This window comes from Nomascus leucogenys, chromosome 18 (assembly GCF_006542625.1).
Source record: "Nomascus leucogenys isolate Asia chromosome 18, Asia_NLE_v1, whole genome shotgun sequence".
Taxonomy (NCBI): Eukaryota; Metazoa; Chordata; class Mammalia; order Primates; family Hylobatidae; genus Nomascus; species Nomascus leucogenys.
This window is the reverse complement of record NC_044398.1, coordinates 78896348-78917396: the sequence shown is the minus strand read 5'-3', so window position 1 is coordinate 78917396 and position 21049 is coordinate 78896348.

The window sequence follows — 21049 nt, the reverse complement described above, 5'->3', positions numbered from 1 at the left end:
ATAAAATTTAAATTAAAGGTCAACCTCAGTAACCTGTAAATTTCCCCATTCTCTCTATAAATGACCATCAGTTTTCTTGCTTTGGATAGCCTGATTTTAAATAGGTAATAATTACCCAATAGTCCAGAATGGTTCCAAATCTATTGTGTAAATAATATGGCTTTTAAATATATTAATGAGTAAATATTTAACCGATAAAGCAAGGCAGCTTCAAAGAAGTTAGTCAACTCCAACGGGGACATTCTTCAGAAAGAAAAGCCTAAATAAGGATTTGTTCAACGAACCATAACCATTCATGGCTCAAAGAGGGTTATACTACTTTTGTGCCTGGAAACGTTTCTAGCAAAGTCTTCATTTCCTGGACCAAAGGATGTGCGATTTATGCAAAGATCTGCCCTACTGTTGCCTCATGGGCTGGGACCTTTGGAGAGACTCTTTGTGTATTCTCAAGAAAGGCTTAGTGTTTAGAAGGTGCTCCGTAAGTGCAGAGTGATGATAATGATGAATTAGACTCAGTTTGGGGTCTGGGTGACTGAATGCCATTCACAGCAAAGTGGCCTATTTTGCCATCTATGGGAAGCAGGGGAAGTCTGTTTCACTTTTTTAGCATAGCCTTGCTGGCCTTGGGCAAGACAGATGTCTCTGGGCTTCAGTTGCCTCATCTGCAAAATGAAGTGATGGCCTAAATGACCTCCAAGTCCCCCTCCCCACCCCTGGTTATAATTTAGGACACTCTTTGGTGGGAAATTTGGGTTCCACTGTGTGTATTAAGAATTTTCCACAGAATAGTCTATCACAACTTAATTTTTTCCATAGACTAAAGCTTTCATGCCTGCGTGGAAATGATTGTAGGTACTTTTCTGACTTGGATACCCTGAACCAGGGCTTTTCAAATTTGGGTGCACAGGCTGCGCACTGTACAACTCTAGGGGGCACCCTTCACATAGACTGTAAAGTGAATGGCAACCCCCCAACCCTAAGTTATGCAACATTGTTACCCTGCCTTGAAAATACAATATATTTTCTTTCCTGCTAGTGAACAGATTCATGATGTTAGATTTTTTTAAACTCCTGTTTGCTGGAATTCTGCCAACTTCTTCCTTCAGACTCCTTTTCTGAGAAGACTCTTTCCCTGATTCTCTTCCAAAGCCCTGATTAGAACGAAACTAACATCTATTTGAAAAGGTAATCACTCTCACTCAGATGAGTTCTGCTCTGAAAGTGAGAGGAAACAAATCCAGAATTGGGGCACTGCTATAGACTGAATATTTATGTCTCCTTCAAATCAGATGTTGAAACCTAATCCCCCATGTAAGGGTATTTGGAGGTGGGGCCTTTGGGAGGTGATTAGGTCATGAGGGTGGAGCCCTCAGGAATAAGATTAATGCCCTTAGAAAAGAGACCCTAGAGAGGTCGCTCACGCATTCTGCCACAGCAAAGGGACTGCTGCCTTATGAACAGGAAGTGTGCTGTCCCCAGAAACCAAGATTAGTGCCTTGACCTTGGACTTCCCAGTCTCCAAAACTGTGAGCAATAAATTTCTGTTGTTCGTAAGCCACCCAATCTATGGTATTTTTGTTAGAGTGGCCTAAATGGATTAAAATAGGCACTGAGATACTTTGTAGCCCCCACACTGGCATCGTGCATGTGGGGTAGGATGGCATCAGATGGCAATAGAACATACACGTATTTTTGGTGGCCTGGTGGGGCGAGTAGCCTCAATATCTTGTATATTTCCAGTATAGAAAGGAAACAGCAATAGATTTCTGTTTCTTAAAATTCTGTCAAGTGGTTTGGCTCGTGGAGCCATTCCAGCCTACGCTGTGGAGAGAGTTTGTTCTTGAACTGTGGTTAATCTCATCTCTAAACCAGCGTCAGGCGTGGTGACCTCGGGAAGGCACAAGCTCAGTGATAGGTGACTGTTTCTCTGTTCCCACACTCCGAAGAAACAAAGACCACTGGGGTTTACTCAAGCTAGTCCTCTCCCTTATGGGGAGCAGAATTGGACTCTTTAAAAAAACATTACTGCTTAAAAATAACGAGTCGGAGCTAAAGTGCTTCTCAGCTAATGGGTAAAAACTAGCTCTTTCTTACTGAAGGCAGATTAATATTTAAAGCCTAGATTCTGGGCTTTGAGATGTTCTCACTAACTTAGTGGAGTTTTCACCACCTGCTGCTGATGAGCGCTGTTTTTGCCAAGTGTATTCCCCTCGAGAGCAGCTTCACTTTGCTGGCAGCACTTTCAGCTCTAGGCACTTAGCTCTAGGGTGTGCAGAGTACAGGAAGCGGAGTTAACCTCCCCAAGCCTATCCAGACTGTTTAACTTTAATGATATCATTTGACATTGAAAGTTAGACCTGTCTTACCATCTGCCCTTACACCGAGCTTCTAAGAAATGATCAGCTGGGTGCCTCACAGTTCCATCACAGTCAGCCTGGTGATATTTAAGCAGAAACACAAGGCCTGAAACTCCTTCAACAACATAATTCTGCCTAGTTAATTTCTTCTGATGTTTATATGTTGCCCCTGACAAATCTCACAATATTAGTAAAAAAAAAAATTTGATAACCCAGCAATGAAACCTTTTATTGACAGTCTGCTTTGTACATTGTCACTAATTGCTACCTAGATCTAATTGCAATCCTATTTCTAGGATTGCAAGGTCATGGATATTATTATCTCTGTTTTACAGTAGAAGATATTGAATCTCAGAGAGGGGAAAGTATTTGCCCAAAATTACGCAGCTATTGAGTGAAGGGGATAAGATTCAAGGCCAAGGGTCCAAGCCTGGCTCCTTCCTCCATGCCATTGAGATCTGCCCTTCTCCCCAGTTAGAAAAGCAAACCTTCCTGCAATCTCCTCCCCACTCAGCCCAGCTCCTCTCCAGTCTCAGGCCTTCTTGTGGGTATAACTATTGGTGTCTTCCAGTTGTCCTGTCTTCCATCTTTCCACAAAGTTCCTTTCTCTGCCTGGCCCTAATGGAAATCCAGGTTTTATCTGATGGTTCTACTTTCCTCACAGCCCTCTCTGATGGAGACTTCTTTCAATGCCTTCCACCTGAATTCCCAGCCCCAAACTCACAGCAAGAAGAGCCCAGCATGCATTGGTTACGTCTACCTTTCTGACTGCACTCTCTTTAGCAAGTTCGTCCTCCTCTTTATTCCCTTAAGCATAAATATTCTCCAGTTTCAATACTTGGCCTGTATGCCTTCTCTTTCAATACTGTCTTCTAGTATGACCAGTGGTCCAGGTTTGCCTGGAACTGAGGGACTTCCAGGGACATGGGACTGCCAGTGCTAAAATTAGGACAGACCTAGGCATGGGTGGTCACCTTACTTGTCTCCCCAACCTCTTGTTAAAGGCTTTATAATTACCTGCAGACACCTGACTCTCATCTCCATATCTCAGCAGCCCGAGCTTTGGGCTATCTCCTGACCTTCACATTCTTATTTCTCTCTGGTTCATGGCTATCCCCACCTGGACACTCCATCCTTACTTCAAACCCAACGTGCGCTAGGCTAAACACAACACTTCCTCCTCGAAACCAACTTGCCTATTGATTTTCCTCTTCTTGTCTATGAACATATTTCTGCCTAACTCACTAACTTCAGTGGAAGTTTCTGGGGGCTCAGTGTCCCCCCAGGACCTAGATTTGTGGGAGACTTTGAGACTTTAAGATCTGAACTTGAATCCTAGTTTGGCAATTCCTGGTTGTACGATCTTCAGGAAGTTATTTAGTTCTCTGGCCTGAAGTATCTCATCTATATACTCTATATAAGAGTATGTACATCTTATTACAGGTTTTTTCAGGGCTTAAATGTACTATGTTTAGCATGATGCTTAACACACAGAAGGGCCTCAGTAAAGGACCTTGTATATAGTATGTACTCACATGTGTGGAACTGATGCTACAGTACAATTTTTGCTTGTTGTGGTCTCTCCCAGAGATATGGTTTGGTTCTGTGTCCCCACCCAAATCTCACCTTGAATTGTAATAATCCCCATGTGTCGAGGGTAGGACCAGGTGGAGATGATTGGATCATGGGGATGATTTCTGCCATGCTGTTCTTATGAAAGTGAGTGAGTTCTCACGAGATCTGATGGTTTTATAAGGGGCTTCCTCCTTCACTCAACACTCATTCTCTCTCCTGGCACCCTGAGAAGGGGTGCCTTCCGCCATGATTGTAAGTTTCAGTTAAAAAAAAAAAGAAAAGAAAGAAAAGGAGTTCAAGTTGCATTTGAAGTGTTAGGGATTTTAAGCAGGGGTGTGAGGCAATGCATCGATGCTTTAGAAAGACCACTCACTACCACATAGTAGATGTACAGGAAAGAGAAAGAGTGAAAAGAGGGAGACTCTTTCAGAGCTATTAAAATTGGCAGGAGCTGACTGTAGTATGAACTAGGTTATAGCAGAAGGCTAAAGAAAAAGGTTGAATTTGTAATTTATTTTGGGAGTAGAGGTTCCATTCCTCATACACCCCATATCCTAAATTAATTTAGGACAAATGCCAACCTAGATATAGAGTGTATGAAAAATGGAACATTAAAGAATAATGGAAAGTCTTTGGACCTGAGAAGGTATGAAATAGTGATGCAAAATATTGGGATGGAGAAGGCTTGGGACTTGGGGATAAGAGGAGAGGCTTGGGATAGAAAACCAACAGTTCTGAGGAGAGGTCTGGGACTTAGTAATAGGTGAGAGTCATTTAAACTTGGGACCACATGCAATTTCTAGAGAGAGAAAGTGGAATAAGGAAAAGAGGAGAACAAAGGACACTCAGACTGACCTTGGATGGGTCACTTCATTTTCCTGAATTTCAGTTTTCTTTTAAAATGAGGGACTTTGATTAGGTCCCTAAGCTTCCCTCTCACCTTAATATCCTTAGATTCTATAATAGAAACAAGGGCAAATACATCAATCATCTGGATTTGAATTTAAAACCATATATTGTCAAAGTCAAACACATTCAACAATGGTTTCCTTAACAAAACAGCAATCTGTCATAAGGCCAGGCATATTCAAGACTCACTTGATTGTGAGAAGCTGATTATTGTTACATTCTTTGTTCAGGAAATGGCACTTCAAGAAAGGAATGCCTTCATTTATGAAAAGCAACTGGTTTTGTGTTGATTTTGTGCTGAAATAGAAGAGCAAGGGAAGATGATGCTAAAGAGGCATGCAGTTATAAAGTGCAGACCCTTCCCACTTGTTAAGTTGAGGCCTTGATTGCCTAATGTTTTGAAATTATTTGTGCTTTATAAAAGAAATCTGCCTAGTTATAAACAGCATGGATGTGACGGCAGCATCAGTTTTTGATCTGGTTACTTGGCCTGTGTTAAACAAATACCAAGGAGTTAGCAGCAGGTGAATTCCAGCTCAGAGGAGTCCACCTTGAGTAGAAGGGTTGCTATAGGATGCACTGGGTCCCTTTGCCTCTCCACAGGGAGAGCTCCAGCCCAATATTGCTTTCTGCCAGGAAAGTAACTTAGGATGGACACAAAGCAGAACTAGTGAGTTGGGGAGTGAGGCTGAGAGGAGCAGTTAATCTTGGGACTTGTGTGAAAACTAATAATACCAGCCCCTGACACTCTACTATTACTCAAGGAGCACAATGCACTTTATAAACATGGACTAATTGATTCATGCCTCCAAATTTTCCCTGTAAGGCCGCTCAGTGCTCTCTTCTTTCCTCCTCCTTTGGTGACTGGGGAAGCATGCTGACTCACAGAGAGGTAAGTTACCTCCAACTCCCCAGCAAAGGAGCTGCCGGGAGATGAAAATCTCAATGCAGTTCACCATCCACTTTGCTCAATATTTCCTAGTTTAATAAAAATAGTCCCAGTTACCTAGGAGACTTGGTATAACTTCGTAGATAGGCTAAAAGCACTTATGAGCTACGAAAATGCTCAGTTGTCAGCCTGATTTTTCCACCCTAGCTGAGACTTACTGGCATCACTTACATAGCTAAGTGACAGTCACATGGCTTGACTTCCCAGAGTTGGAGTAAAGATGAAATGAAAACTCTAAGGCATTTTTTTTCCTCCCAGGATCTAGGTGCCCTCTATTTGAATATGGTGTAACCCACCAATAAGATTTGGGACCCATTCCTAATGAATTAAATCAGATGCTCTGGGCACGGGACTTGAGCACCTGTTGTTTTTAAAGCTCCCTAGGGGATTCTACTCTGCGGCCAGGGTTGGAAACCACAGAGCAGAAAGGGAAGATTCCCCACTTGTTTGCTGTGGGCGCGTCGGTCAACTTCTATGAACTTTGATTTCCTCATACAGTGAGGGTTAATACTTACCTCATGGGGTTGCTGGGAAGATAAAGTGAAATTAAATAAAACGAAGCACCTTATAGCAGGCACCTAGGATTTATTCAAAAGATGTCAAGAGCCTGCTCTTCTTGACTTTACTGTTGTAGAAACATTTTCTACTTATGTGTAACCAGGATAATTTTCTATAAAATCATGATAGAAACGTAGTTCTTTATCTCAGTCAATTAAAAGACTCAAAAACAGAGACCAAAACCTCTGGCTTTGGCTTTAATCAAAATTAGTCATTAAAGCAAAACAGAGTGGCAGGTGTTGCCAGGAAGCCTCAGGCCTCAGCCTCTGTGAAGGGTGGTTTCTTTGGTTTCTATTAGGCTCTTAACTGTTCATTTTACCAAGCCTAAGCCAGATGAGAAACCGCAGTGGGACAGAGACGCTCTCTGTTAGATGAGTAGGGCTGGTTAGATCCTCACCTGCTAGGGAGGGCTCAGTGGGAAGGGTGGTCCAGGGTGGGTAAAGAAGAAGTGGCGGCCTCTTTCTTCTCAGAAGGTGGGTCTTAATGAAAGCAGAGTTCTGGCCTTATTAATTGGCACCAGCCTGATTTTTCCTTTGCTTAATTTCATCCCTCTGCACCTCAGGTTACCCTGATGCTGGTGCCTCTCTCTTCCTGGCCACAGGAGACCTGCCAATGCTTGAGGAGCTCAGCAGTCTTGATTTGATAATAAGGCCCTCCTTTCCCGGGAAACAAGTCAGACAGTGAAATGGCATTGCCACAAAACCAACTACCATCCACACAAAGGCTTATGGCCCCTTAGGCTTCGCCCACACGGAGAGAGCCCACCTGCAGCAAGGAAACATTTGTGGCCCCTCACAACCCATGGGCTACACCTGACTGCAGGCCCGCCTCAGCCATATCTGGGATGAGCCGTCAGTGGTGCAGTAGAGGCTGCCATGAGCTCCTGCCCGCTCGCTCTCAGCAGGCTGGTGACCAGGGAGGGAACTGTGCCTGCACCCCTTGATCCTCCAAAGGGGAGCAGCAGGTGAAGAAAAGGAAAGCCTGCCTGGGGTTTTGTTAGTGTCTCTGTGTTCCACAGGTGATTCCAATTGGATTCCTTTTTGGGCCTGCTAGGAAGCACCTGCCTTCATCCCCAGCTGGATTTAGTTTTGGGCAGGATGACCCACAGTGTGGGAGACGTGGCACCATTGTGCTGGACTCAGAGCCCCCAGAGCTCCCTGTGGGGTTCAAGTATCATGGCCTGAGTTGCAATGCAGAGCTGCAGTCAAGCTTCTTGTGCTGTGTTCCTATCATTCCTTCTATGTACCAAGTGCAATGCTGGGGCGATTCTTCATTCAGCATTTATTGGGCATCTGTTATGTGTCTGGCACTGTGATGGTGGCTGAAGGTCCGTGGATGAGGAAAGACACGTCCCCGTCGGGGATCTCAGGGTGAGTGAGAAAGACTAATGGTGGAGCAGGTATTGATTGGTTATTAGAATGCCATCCAGTGAGATAAGAATGATCGTAGCTAGGAACAGAGTGTGTTGAAGCATGGAGGAGGGTCACCCAAGGTAACGAGATTCAGAATTTTACAGCAGGGGCCCTGGGTCAGGGAAGGGGAGAGGCATACCTCCAAGGATTTACCTGAGGTTAATCAGTACCCTGGGGCAGCTGACCAATCTCAGGGCACATCTACTTGGAGAGGGACCCAGTGGGGAAGTGGAAAGGGGTGGGGCTTGGGACAACTCTGGGGTAGAAGGCTGCCCTAAGCACAGGGCTGGTCCCTTTGTCCCCTTACCCCAAGCTGCCCTCCCAGGGAAAAAGCCTGGGGCCCACCCACCTCATTTTATTATTTTGGAAGGAGAGAAGCTACAGCACAAGGATGATGGCGGAGGCCGCTCTCGGGGCTATATTTAGAGATTGACTCCCACGTTCCAAGGGAATCATAATCAGGCTTTCAGGTGGGTGGAACGTTTGCTCGGCCAGGCAGTCTTCCTTTTGGATATGGGGACATCTCCTTCTGAACTTTGGTCAAGGAGGACCTTGGGTGTCAGCAGAAGGAAACTCAGGAAGGTACACTTTGTATGCTTGAATAAGTCCCCGGCCTCCGGTCTGGCTGCAGCAGATTAAGACTTGTGGCCCCTTGGCATTTTCTGAAGAAACAGGATTTTTTTTTCTTCCCTCCCAGACAGTTCCCTGGTTCTATAATGAGACAGTAAGATTTGAAAATAAAAACCTATACACCTAAAATTCATCTCAATTGAAGCCACACTAGGTTTAATGCCTGTTTACAATGACCTTGGATAATTTTGCTTCATTACTCAGAGTATTATGTTTGCATCAGGGGTTCTAAAACAATGTTACTTGCTTAAGATATGAATGAGATATGATCATTTTTCATCATAGTTTAGGCTAGTTCCATTCCTCCTGAGAATGGAAGTATGAGATGAGGATAGGTATGAGATGAGAGGCAAAGAAAAATGGGAGTCTGCATTTCCACTTTCCCCTTCCAAGGGAGCTCCAGGATGACCCAAGTTCCTTCTTTCCTTCTCCTTGTTACCTGGGATCTTTGTCCTAAACAGTCTTGGATCATACAGCCCCAGTGCTCATTACCTCATTAAGAATAGCCGATGAGCATCACATAGAATAGTGAGGAGTATAGTGTGCTATGCATGTGTGGTGGATCCTTTTGTTCTTGGCAGAGATTCTGCAGAGAACACAGAGAGGGGGCTGCTTGCTCATCCCACCATTTCATTTATAAATAGCCTAAGCCAGGGATCTATGCAGCTCAATCCTCCTTTCTTAAAGTTATCTTTGGGAGAGTTTCTGGTGTTTGCACCGTAACAGCGATTTTGCTGTCCACGTAAAAGACCCTGGTATACTCTGCATTCTGTGAAATTGAAGCTTTGATGGTAGATATCAAGAACCAAAGATGGCAAACGGTCACATTTTTCTGGCACATGGCTGCTTATAAACACCTTCTACTCCAGTTTCTAGTTACTGTCCCTCTCCTACCAGTTGACAGAATTCATCCTCTTTTCCTTGCCAGCAACATGTCTTTCACATTGAGTTGTTTATCCATTCAATGCACATTTAATCCAGTAGTTCCTATGTATCAGGTGAACAAAGATGAAAGTCCTGCCTCTGTTTTCAGGAATTCCCCAGTCCAGTGAAGATGGGGTATGCAAAATTGCTGTGTCGTACAGGGGCTGGTGTGGGTGGTAGTATAGATACACATAGTGTGGGTGGGAATGTGAAGGAGAGTGAGTCCGAGTGGTCCAGGGGAGCCAGGGAAGTTTCTCAGTAGAAACTACTGTGGGGGTTGACAGATAATTAGGGATTGTCTAGAAAGATTAGAGTGGAGAAAGCATTCCAGCAGCATACATGAAGGCTCAGAGCCATGAAAGAGAATGGTAGCTCCTGGGACTGATGAATAAACCCATGTGGCTGGAGTCTCAGCTCCGTCGGGAACTGCCACATGAGGCTTGGCCTCTGGGCCTGAGAGGGGCCCAGGGGCTGGCTTATGAGGGTTTATTTGCTTCCAGGGATAATGGAAAGCTGCTGAGGAATTTCAATGAGCAATGGCAGGAGCAGATCTTGGTGTGATCTGTTTGACAACTGTATACGAAGTGATCAGGAGAAGAGGTGAGCCCCTCCAGCTGCTCTGTAGTGGAGCTGTGGTGTGACCCCTGATCCTGGGCACTTGTCCTTTCAGATGCTGTGAGTATTGCCTCCTGATGTCTCACAACTGAGTCCCTCTTAGAAAATTGGCTGAAGAGAGCTTCTTTTCCAAGACCATGAGGGCATGTAAAGGCTTGGTGCCCTTGCCCCAACTGAAGGGCCATCTCAGCCCCAGAGTGCCCTGTGGCATCCCCTGACTCCTTTGTCATCGCTGCTTCATGGCTCAACTCCTCCTTTTGCCTCATTCTGCTTCCTTTACTCCCTCACTTATGTTATACCCAAGAGTCCTCCCTGTTAAGCCACCTATAACCAAATCACCATCTCAGAGTCTGTTTCACAGGAACCTCAACCTACAACACTCTTCCTCAATCCAGAGAGTTGGAGGCCTGCCCCACCTCTCTCAGGTCAACTCCATTCCTCCAAGCCTTCGTGACAGCGGAAGGGGGGTTGAGACTTTGACACACCATGTTTTGCAGTTTCTGATTCTTATCGTACAACAAATCCTTCTCCAGACACTTTTCAAGATTGTGTGGAGGGGAGTGGAGGTGTCTTCACTAACTGTCCCTTGTCCTTCAGTATATGGGAAGAATAGATTTAGGCTCTTCCCAGATAAAAGGGGGAAACTTTGCTGCAATGACCAATTAGATTTACGGGTCAGTAAAATTCCACCTGGAAATTATGGATTGTTTGCTTGGCATTTGTCTCTGCTCTTAACCAATTCAATGAGAATTTCTGACTTATTATTTACAAAAGGTTTTAGAACTAAGAATGTTTTGAATAGGCATTAAATGCATATAGCAATATTCAGAAGATAAAAAGAGTCTAAGTATGCTACTTTTCCTGCCTCCAACCCCCCAAACCTCCCTTTCTCTTTATTTCTATAAACAACTCCACCCCAAACAACTACTGAGACTAGTTTCTTGGCACCTTCTTTTTAAAGGTGAAAAATGTATCTATTCCATTTTTTTTCTGGTGAATTGATTTCCACTGATGAGGACTCGATATGTAAAGGCTGGGAGCCAGGTGCATTGTAAATTGAACTGATCTATTTCTCATGCTGTAGCTTATTTATAGATTTTCAGTGTTAGAAGAGTCATTAATAGATGTTTAGTTTGAGAAACCTTTTCTAATTTCCCTCAGGATATCTACTCACTTTGAGATGCTATGCTTTTATATATATATGTTTTAAGATATTCTTTCCTTTTTAATGTTAAACATAGCTCTTATTTTTTCATTATAATATCAGAATACATTCATGCTTGACATATCAAAAAATGTAGATAAGCCCTACCTATACTACCACTATCCAGAGATAGATAAACACCTATACTTTGTTCTATACTAGAACTTTCTTTGTGTGTATGTATACATATGCATATATATTCTTTTAAAAAATAGGATCACACTATAATAAGTTTTTCAATCTGTTCCTCTCTACTATTCAGTGAATATCTTTCCATTTTAATAAATAATCATTTCAACAATTTGAGCTGCCTTATCTTATAGTTTGTATTAATTAGAGTAACCTGGCTGCTATTATAAATACACTCAATCTGTGATGAATCCACACAGAAGTTTATCTCTTGCTCTTGTACCAATCCTGAACACGCATAGGCCAGAAGGGCAGCTTTTCTCCAAGTGGGTATTCCGGGGTTCAGGTCATCCGAGGCTAATCTGTTCAACATGTGGCTTCCAAATGCCAGTGATCACACCTATCCCAACTAGCCTGAAGAGGGAAAGTGCGCGTAGGATCTCACAGGCTGGGCCGGGAAGTGGTGTGTGCCATTTCCATCCACTTTTATTGGTTGGGACTCAGGTACATGGCCATGCCTAACTGTAGAGGAAGTGGGGAAGTGTGTCTAGCTGTGTATTAGACACAGGAATAAGAAAAAGAATTTGGGCTGGGCACAGTGGCTCACGCCTGTAATCCCAGCACTTTGGGTAGCCGTGGTGGGTGGATCACCTGAAGTCAGCAGTTTGAGACCAGCCTGGCCAACATGGTGAAACCCCATCTCTACTAAAAATACAAAAAATTAGCTGGGTGTGGTGGTGATTGCCTGTAATCCCAGCTACTAGTGAGGCTGAGGCAAGAGAATTGCTTAAACCCAGGAGGTAGAGGTTGCAGTGAGCCAAGATTGTGCATTGCACTCCAGCCTGGGCAACAAGAGCAAAAATCTCAAAAAAAAAAAAAAAAGAATTCGAGTGAAAAGCTAGGAGTTTCTGCCACGTATTATTAATAGAGCCATCCCTCAATATCTAAGGGGAATTGGTTCTAGGACCTCCCTTGGATACCAAAATCCATGGATGTTCAAGTCTCTGATACAAAATGATACAGTATTTGCATATAACCTGTGCACATCCTTCTAAACACTTTAGATCAGCTCTAGATTATAATACCTAATAAAATGTAAACTGTGTTATACTGTGTTGTTTAGGGAGCAATGGTGAGAAAAAGAAGTCTGTACATGTTCAGGACAGATGCAATGTTTTTTCTAAAAACTTTTGATCCATGGTCGGTTGAAGCCATAGATGCGGAACCCGTGGATGTGAAGGGCCGACTGCATCGCTTTATCTGAGATCCTTTCTGTTACCGAAAGGCTGAATCCATGTCTGACCCATCCCCACAAAACTTCTTATAATAATTGTGACATAGTTGCCACTGCTCAATAGATAATGAATGAATGAACCCTACCTAGTTCTACTGTTCAGGACTAGTGAGGATCTAGTATTTTTATTCAGGGGTAAACAAGAGCCACCACTCAGGTCATGGAGGAGAAATGGAGTAGGAACTTGATGTCTGAGAAGGAGAAACCTTAGGGGGAAGGCAGGCTACCGAGCCTGGGCTAGAAACAGAGGTAAAGGGAATGTAAACGTCCTAGATGTTAAGAGGATGCTGACCAGAAATAGTCTGGACTTGCATTTTTAGGGAACGTGTGTGATTTTTTTTCCCCCTAAACCAGATAAAGCTTACCTCTCTATAACCCTTGATGTTCTGGATTACAATCCCTGATGGGTTTTGGTCTGTATTTTCATGACATGCTTGTGTTGTAGAAAAGAAGTATTCTGTTACTGAGGCCTGAAAGTGTACTGTTGACTTACTCTGAGAAGCAGGGATGTCTGTGTAGCCTAGGAAATGCCACAGGCCCCAGAGGATTGGCAATGAGACTCTGGGGTGACACCCAGAGAAACAAGTGGTGAGGACAGCCGGTATCCTGGCATTGCCCGGTAGACAGGATGGAGGCCTTCATTGATAGAACAATTTTTTTAATGCATTAGATGGTCTTGATAGTGATGCTGGGCAGGCAGGTGGGGCAAGAGAGGCTATCCCAATTCTCCATGTACTCTCGGCACAGGACAGCCTGAAAGGACCAGTGTCTTGTGTAATGACTGGTGCTAAGGCAACTAGTGAAGGAGGATGGAGCCAGGCCCAGAATTCCCTCCACACTCCAAGCCCTGGTTTTATTGTAATGTCAAGAGCAAGTAAGTAGGGTGCATGATCTTCCATTCTGATTTGGCTGCCCCTACCCTCCACCTATCCATCAGGGGATAATTGATTTTTCACTGTACAGTCTAGTCCCCCCATTATATACTTACTCTTAGAAAGTACGTACAGATAATGGGTGTGGTTTCTTCTTCCCTGTAGGAGGGTTGCAGGAAGAGCTCCTCCCATAGGCTGTCACAGCCAGTTGTTTTTTCACAGGTCCAAGAACACAGCAGCTCTGTTCCACAGTTGTCCTGCTTGGGGAGTGGATTGAGGGCTGATGGCATCCTGAAGGCCTTTTTTGTAGGATTGGACATGGCCTACTGGAACACACAGGTCACTGGAGGAAGATGAAGTAGTATGCTCAGCCCTGTGCCCCACTGCATCTTCAGAAGCTAGTGGCCAGGCAGCCAACATCTAGGGGCAGGTGTCTATCCTTCAGGGCTTATGAATCCACCTCCTTTCTTCCTTCAAGGGGAAAAGGGGTGATTGGGTCAGGTAATTTTAGTATTGGATAGAAGTTCTGATCATTTAATATTTTACAACTTACATGAAAATCAGCTTAACGTGTTGAAGGCTACTTGCTTTTTCAGTGGAATTTGTAAATGGTGCAGCAATTACTTTGGCTGCAGTAAAAGCTTGGAATGAGTGAAGTAAAGAGTATATATAGTTTCATTTCAGTATCCCCAGTGGCACATGTAGTTATTAAGATTTAAAGCATTTTGGCCTTGAGATCATAAAATTCCTAGAGCTAGGGGGAAGGGGTGGAGATGAAGGGACAAAGGAAAGGAAGAAGGGTAAGAGGATTCTTGCAAATACCCTTAGCTGTTAACACTATTTTATAGAGCACTGTCCATCTGGAAGCCTTGGAGCACGCTGAGGGTCATACCATCAATCCTCACACTGTCCCCTTGCAGGAATAAAGGCAACTGGCAATAGGTATGAAATATGAAAGAAGATGGGGAGTCAGTAGGATGCAAAATGTCACTCAAGTAACTTTTTTACCATAAGCGTGGGGCCAGTGGTCCCAATTCCTTTTTGAATGCAGGGACTGCTCACAGGGCCTTGCCATGGACTGAGTAAAAGAATGAAGCCTGCCATCTTGCTTTATGACCCATGGCAGGGGTACACTAGAATTGAACATGATGAAAAATCATTTTAATTGGAATAGGAACAAGGCTAGACTCTAAGGCTGGGCCAAATGATAACTTTACTCATCTCCAATTTAATTATGAGGTTGTTTGCTTGGATGTGGCTACCATTTTATAGCTACAAAAAGTGACAGCATAAAAATACTCACTATTTAAAAATGAGTGAAAAAGTTGCGCATAGATGGGTGGAGGAAAGGAACATCATGCCCTTCATTCTGGCCCCTCCCCCAGCACTTATTCCCCACCCAATGAATCTCATTAGTTGGTGCATAAGGGATGAATTGTACTTTAGTCATGGTTGAATGTATCCCGTTTCCTTTCGGTATTTCGAGACTTTTTTTTTTTTTTATAATTATGCTTTTGTGATGAGAGAGGTATTGGGATTCTCTGGGGTTTGGGAATATCTTTGCTTTATCCTAAAAGCACCTGTCTATTCCCTCTGTGCAATGGTTTCTAATCCTGCCTAGGATGGAGAGATACAAAATGGGCTTCTAATTTCATGGTTGAAGTGAGAAGAGATAATATCAGCTCAGTTTCCTGCATAAAAATTATTTCTCATACAAACCTTCTAGAAGTTTGCCTTTGTCGCTGCAACACGGTCAGAAAGATAAGCATGTATATATGTGTACATATAGTTTTCATTCACATGCATTTATAGACTGATCATGAAAAGAAATTTTTTCTTAACCCAAGATTTAAGCAGTTCTATGTTATTAATATGAGTGCCAGGTGATTTCTTTTAAGCATTTTGTAACATGCCCTGAGATACAACCATGGCAATTGTCAGGTATATCAGCCCTTGCCAGGGAGCAATATTTCAGGCATCCTTAATGGTGGTTACCTCAAAATGATCATTCCTGCACAGATTCAGCATATTGTTTATGGGCATTTGCTGCAATGTAACATAAAGGGAGCTGAGACAGGAGAGGGTTAAGGAAAATAAGTGGGGTCCAGTGTGAACATCTTCCCCCCTTTTCAGCTTTTTAGAAGATAAATGTTTCAGATTTCAATCTGTGGTTCCCAGCAGTTCTTTGGGAACACTGCAGTCAGCCCACAAAAATCGCTACTGCTGAGCCAACCCTAGATAATGCGTCTCAGCAGGGATGACATAATGTGCTAAAAGAAGACTATGATGTAATGCCCATCTCAGAAATCACAGCCAATTTCCGTTACAAAGCCTTGGAGTCTAGCGGGAGGTAATGAGCTAGCATAAATTGTGCAGCACAGAAAACTTCTAGGTCTGATATTCCTATCTGCATTTTTTAAAGGCAAAAAAATTAAAAACGAGAGAGAATTCCTAGATCTGCTGGGCAGAGCATCTGCTCACCAAGGGGTCTTGCCCCCTTCCAATTTAGACAGACTGGTACTCCAGGCTCCCTGGATCACCTTGGCCCATGTGGGAAATCGTTGTCTGGGTCTGTGATCTGCACAAAGTGGTGATGTAATTTATAATGTAATTTCAAATTTGTTTCTGCAGATAGTGTTTAAGGAGAGGGTGTGGTGTTTGAAGGAGATCGTGCCTTTCCTGAAATATTGGGATAAGTAGGCTGGAAATGCCTAAGAGGAAGCTGGGGGTGAGGAATGGTGGAGAGGGTCAGAATCACCTTGAAAACTTTGTAAGGTGCAACCTGCTGTGGCATGCAGAAGTCTGTGCATGGGGAACCTAAAGGCTCCTAGATAACAAATCTCCTGCAGCCTCCCGTGGATTAATTATGCATTCTGACCTTCTGGGGTGTAGCCTGCCTGGCAACCAGCAACTAGGGTCCAGCTCTTTGTCGTGTTTAACAGAAATGTTGAAAACAGACATAAATTCACCTAAGTAATGATCTAGAGTTCCAGAGAGTAAGGAAAGAAGCACGATCTTTGATTTCAAAAGTGTTCCATCCCATCCTCACTACAGTTTTCTATTTTAGTTCATGCGTTCCTTCATTTTATTTTTAATTGCTCAGAATGTTTGCATGAGGAACACATTTCTATTTTACTTGTCTTCTATGATTTCTCTTATGTTCCTCACTTGGGGCTTGATCCTGTAACACGCCCTGCATAGCAGCAACTCCCTCTGGATGGAACAGTAGTGGTTTTGTGTCACTGCTTGTTGAAGATCAGGCCTTCAGAGCTACAGACCTGGGGGGAACAGGAGTGTGTGTGACAGCATTGGCAGAGAACTGCTGGCTTCACAAACTGCTACTGTGTCTTTAAATAGGGGATAAACATCGGGAGCAGATGAAAATTTTCTGGTATAAGAAAATGAGAGAAATAAAACAGAAAACATGACATAGAGGCTGAAGAGGAGTTGCTTCTATGACATGCAAACTAAAATGGCATTGCTTTCTAGATCTTTCTATGAAATGCCAGCCAGTCTTTTATTCTTACCTGCTAAAAGGACGGTCACCATCAGAGCCACTGGTGGTCATTTGCAGACTGATCATGGGTCAAATATTAATACTATTAATGATGATGATAATTTTTAGCCAGTGTTTTTTAGTGTATAGCAGGTGTTATCCTAAGGTCTTTGTATTGTCTTATTTAATTTTTACCAGAACCCTCTGAGATAGGTACTAGTATGATCCTTTCCATTTTACAGAAGAGGAAAACTGAGGCTCAGAAGGTTTAAATAACTTGTCATGTTTGCACACCTAGTACTTGGCCCAGCTGGCACTAGCATTCTTGGCATAACCACCTTGGAGCACTAGTGTTCAGATGCTACAAGGTTTAGGTAGAGATGATCCCTGCCTTTAAGCCAGGTATTCCATGGGGCAAATGACTTCATCACATTAATATTTGCATAAAGCAAAGGATGGTTGCCTTTTATCTTTGTATTGCATCACTGGGCCTCTGTCGGGTATATACCAAGTACTCACTAAATGTTTGCTAAATATTAGAGGAGGAGGAGAGGGAGAAAGAGGCAGAGAACAAGTGCACAAAGAAATAAAGTCTAAATCAAATAGAGAGCTCAGTGAGAATGACATGGAGTCAGATTGCTTCTAGTTTATCAGAGAAGACTACCTGAGGAAGATGGCCAACAATGTGTCTGAATTCACAGCTAAATAAGATGAAAGGGCAATTGCTTTTTGTTTCCAAATTCTTTAGCTTCTGACTAGGTGACTGAGGCTGCTCAGTGAATAGAGGTTAGAGACACGTGAAGATTGAATTCTTTATTAATAGGGACCATTCATGGATAGGTTCTTGCTAATTCAATAATGTCAATTTTAAACAAAATTGCTGATATAAAAAGGAATGGGGAACTGGGTGCAGTGGCGCATGCCTGTAGTCCCATATACTCAGGAGGCTGAGGCAAGAGGATCACTTGAGCCCAGGAATTTGAGTCCAGCCTGGGCAACATAATGAGATCCCATCTCTACAAAATAAATAAATAAATAAAAATGAATGGGGACAGGAGCATATATTTGACAGAAAGAATATGGTATAGCAGAATAATTGATTAGGGTAGTTTGTAATATATTTTATATTCAACAGCTATGGGCCCACCACTATATGATTATGTGCAAAATGAGTACACAGCAGAAAAGACTGAGACCTCCTGTGCTCTTTTTCAGTATGAGATATCTGTGATATCTAATGTCTATTTGCTTATTCTATCATTCTACCCTCTGAAAACATATGGAAGAGACAATACAGTTAAAAAACTCATAGCAAATGAAACATCCTTAACCTATAACAAAATCATTCATCAATCAATATTGGTAAGTTCAAAATCTCACACTTCCAAGTGTCTACTTGACACGGTGGAATTTTATTTTCATCACAAACACCCTAGAAACTGCTCCTCCAGGCTTCACACCAAATTATTCCTGCTCTTCCTCTATCAGTGGTGCCTGGTGATTCCGCCTCCTCTCCGTTCTTGCTAGAGTGCTCTTTATCTCTCACTTTGATGATCATAAGCGATTCCTTCCTCTAGTGTCTCTCATCTCTGGTCTCTAATTCATCGAGGCCCAGTGAATCTGCCTAAAGACAGGCCCTCTGAAGAATGATCAGTGGCTGCCCGTTACTTAAAGAATTTACCACAAGCTTTCTGGCTTCTTCTTGATACTCTGCAACTTGGCTTCTAAAACATGCTTCCAACTGTGTCTCCCTTCATTTATCTATCCCACATATTAGCCAAACAGGTCCACTTGCTAGTTCCTAAGCAGGCCTTTTATTTTTATGTCTTTTTGTCAATTTCCTTTTCCGGAAAGCTCAGTCTTCAGTGACCTCTTGCTGTGTTTAAGTCCTTTCCATCCTTCAAGTCCCCGCTCAAGAAGCCACCTCTTTGATAAGTATTTCTTGTATCCTTCCAACTGGAAGTGACAGACTCCCTCTCTGGACCCCACAATACTCAGGCTGAGCTTGTCTTTAGGCACCTAGCTGACTCCTCCCTATGGCACAGTTGTTGATGTGCAATGTCACAGTCTTAGCATTTTGCAACCAGGAGGCATGTTTTACTTCTCCCTTATTAAATGGTACATTTCTAGAGGCAAGACTATGTCTCCTTCATATTTATGTCCCTTAGAGTGTGCAGCATAGTTCTTAGCACATGGCAGATGTTCAGTGGATGATTGTCGAATCAATGAAGTGAGCATTAAAATCCTCAGTTGCAATATTAACCATGGAAGCATCTATAGTCTCAAAGCTGGAAAATGGGGCTCATTTAGATGTTCCTATCTCTGCCTCTTTCTGCCCCTTGGATATGGATGACCAAGGATATCTGGTTTATCTGAGGAGGCCAAAAATAATACATAGTTAGAAAGAAAAGGATGATTATAAAGGATGACAGGAAACAAGTTTCTAATTGGCTTTGTCTAACCATATTTTTTTTGACCCTTTTTGTGTTTCTTTCCCAACCCCCTTGCCTTCCTCTTGTTCTCCACACTTTTTGACCCATAGTGAGGACCATGAGTGATTGATACAATTTGGAAAGATAGTATTAGATTTCTTGCTCAATGGAATTTTTTTTTGTTCTCCTGAATGTGAGTTAAAGAAATTTAAGTCTTGCTTTCTCATTTTATAAAATGAAAGGGTGATGATAGATTAACCCTACTTTTCCTTATAGCATAAGAATCTGTTGAACTCTAGTAAGAGACAGTACTAAAAGCATTTTTCCCTCATTTGGGCTGGTGAATTTTTGAGTAGAACATTGACATTTTCTTTGCTACAGATACCTTTACAGAGCATATGTAGAACAAAATTGCACAGCACCAAATAAAATCCATTCGTAGTAAACCTTGAGACAGTAGAAAGGATATGAATTGATTGGTACAAAAAGTAACAAGGCTAAAGAAATTAGGGTAACAAAACTCCCCTGTAAAATCTAGCAAAGCAGAGAAAAGGGTGGCTATTACCAGGTGAAACATAGGAACTGGAGGGGTAGCCTTTTCTGGAAGTTGACGTAGGCACAGGCATCTCTGAATTCAAGAAAAAAAAAAAGGCTTTTCTTGTCCATGCTGAAGCTCCTGTTAAAAGATGCATTAGTGAGCTTCCATCCCTGAATAGCTATGATGCAACTCCACCTCTGACATCCTTAAAGCATTTCCTGTGACTGAAGATCACAACTCAGCCTATTCGGGTTGACTTGAAGCCTACTACTTCCTGCCTAAACCAAAATAACCATGAGCCAAGTCAAAGAATAAGCTAGTTTTGAATCAGTCAGTAGAAAAGATGATAATGAGATGGGTGCCATCAAGAAGACGTTGCTTCCACACATGGGTCCCAGAGTCTTCTGCCCATGCTGAGTAAATAGGGCAGGGAGAAAAGACCTCCCAGGAGATATATGTGGATCACGAGCAGTTCTCTGTGACTACCTACTGGCACCGTCCTTGCAGGAATGAACTCACCTACTGACTTCAAAAGAGTGCATCCCATGCCTCCTGTTGACCACAGTCTGGTTACCAACACCTTATGGTTAACTGAATCAAAAGCTTCCGACAGGCCTAAAATTAGCCCGGCTAAACATATCATTAAGGAGTTAGGGAGGAGTGTGAATGACCTTCCTTCAGCCCTGTCTCCCATATCCAGTCAGCTGTGGGGGCTCATTGGAGTGCTAAATTGGGCTTTTAGGCTCTGGAAATAAATGACCCTTTAGATTGATTTTTTTATTGCCTGAAGGTGCATATTTTTGGAAAGTTTGGAAGCATTCTGTTCATCTATTTTGAATCATTTGAGTATAAAAATGTGGCATTTTCACACTTTGGGATATTCAAGTCCCCTATTCCTTTTTTAAAGTCTCTAATATTTTTTCAAACCTTTCAAATTAGTTTATTTAAAGGCCACATTTGATTTCCTCACAGTTTCTGAGGTAGAAATGTAACTTTACCAGCTTTGAGGGGGAACAGTCATGGTAGTTGACCATAAAGAAGTTATAAATAGGTGGGAATACTATTCTAAGCATTACATTTCTGGTAGGAATTTAAATACCCATGGAGAAGAGTGGCAGAGTCAGGGTCTGTGTGTGTACTTTTTTACACATACAT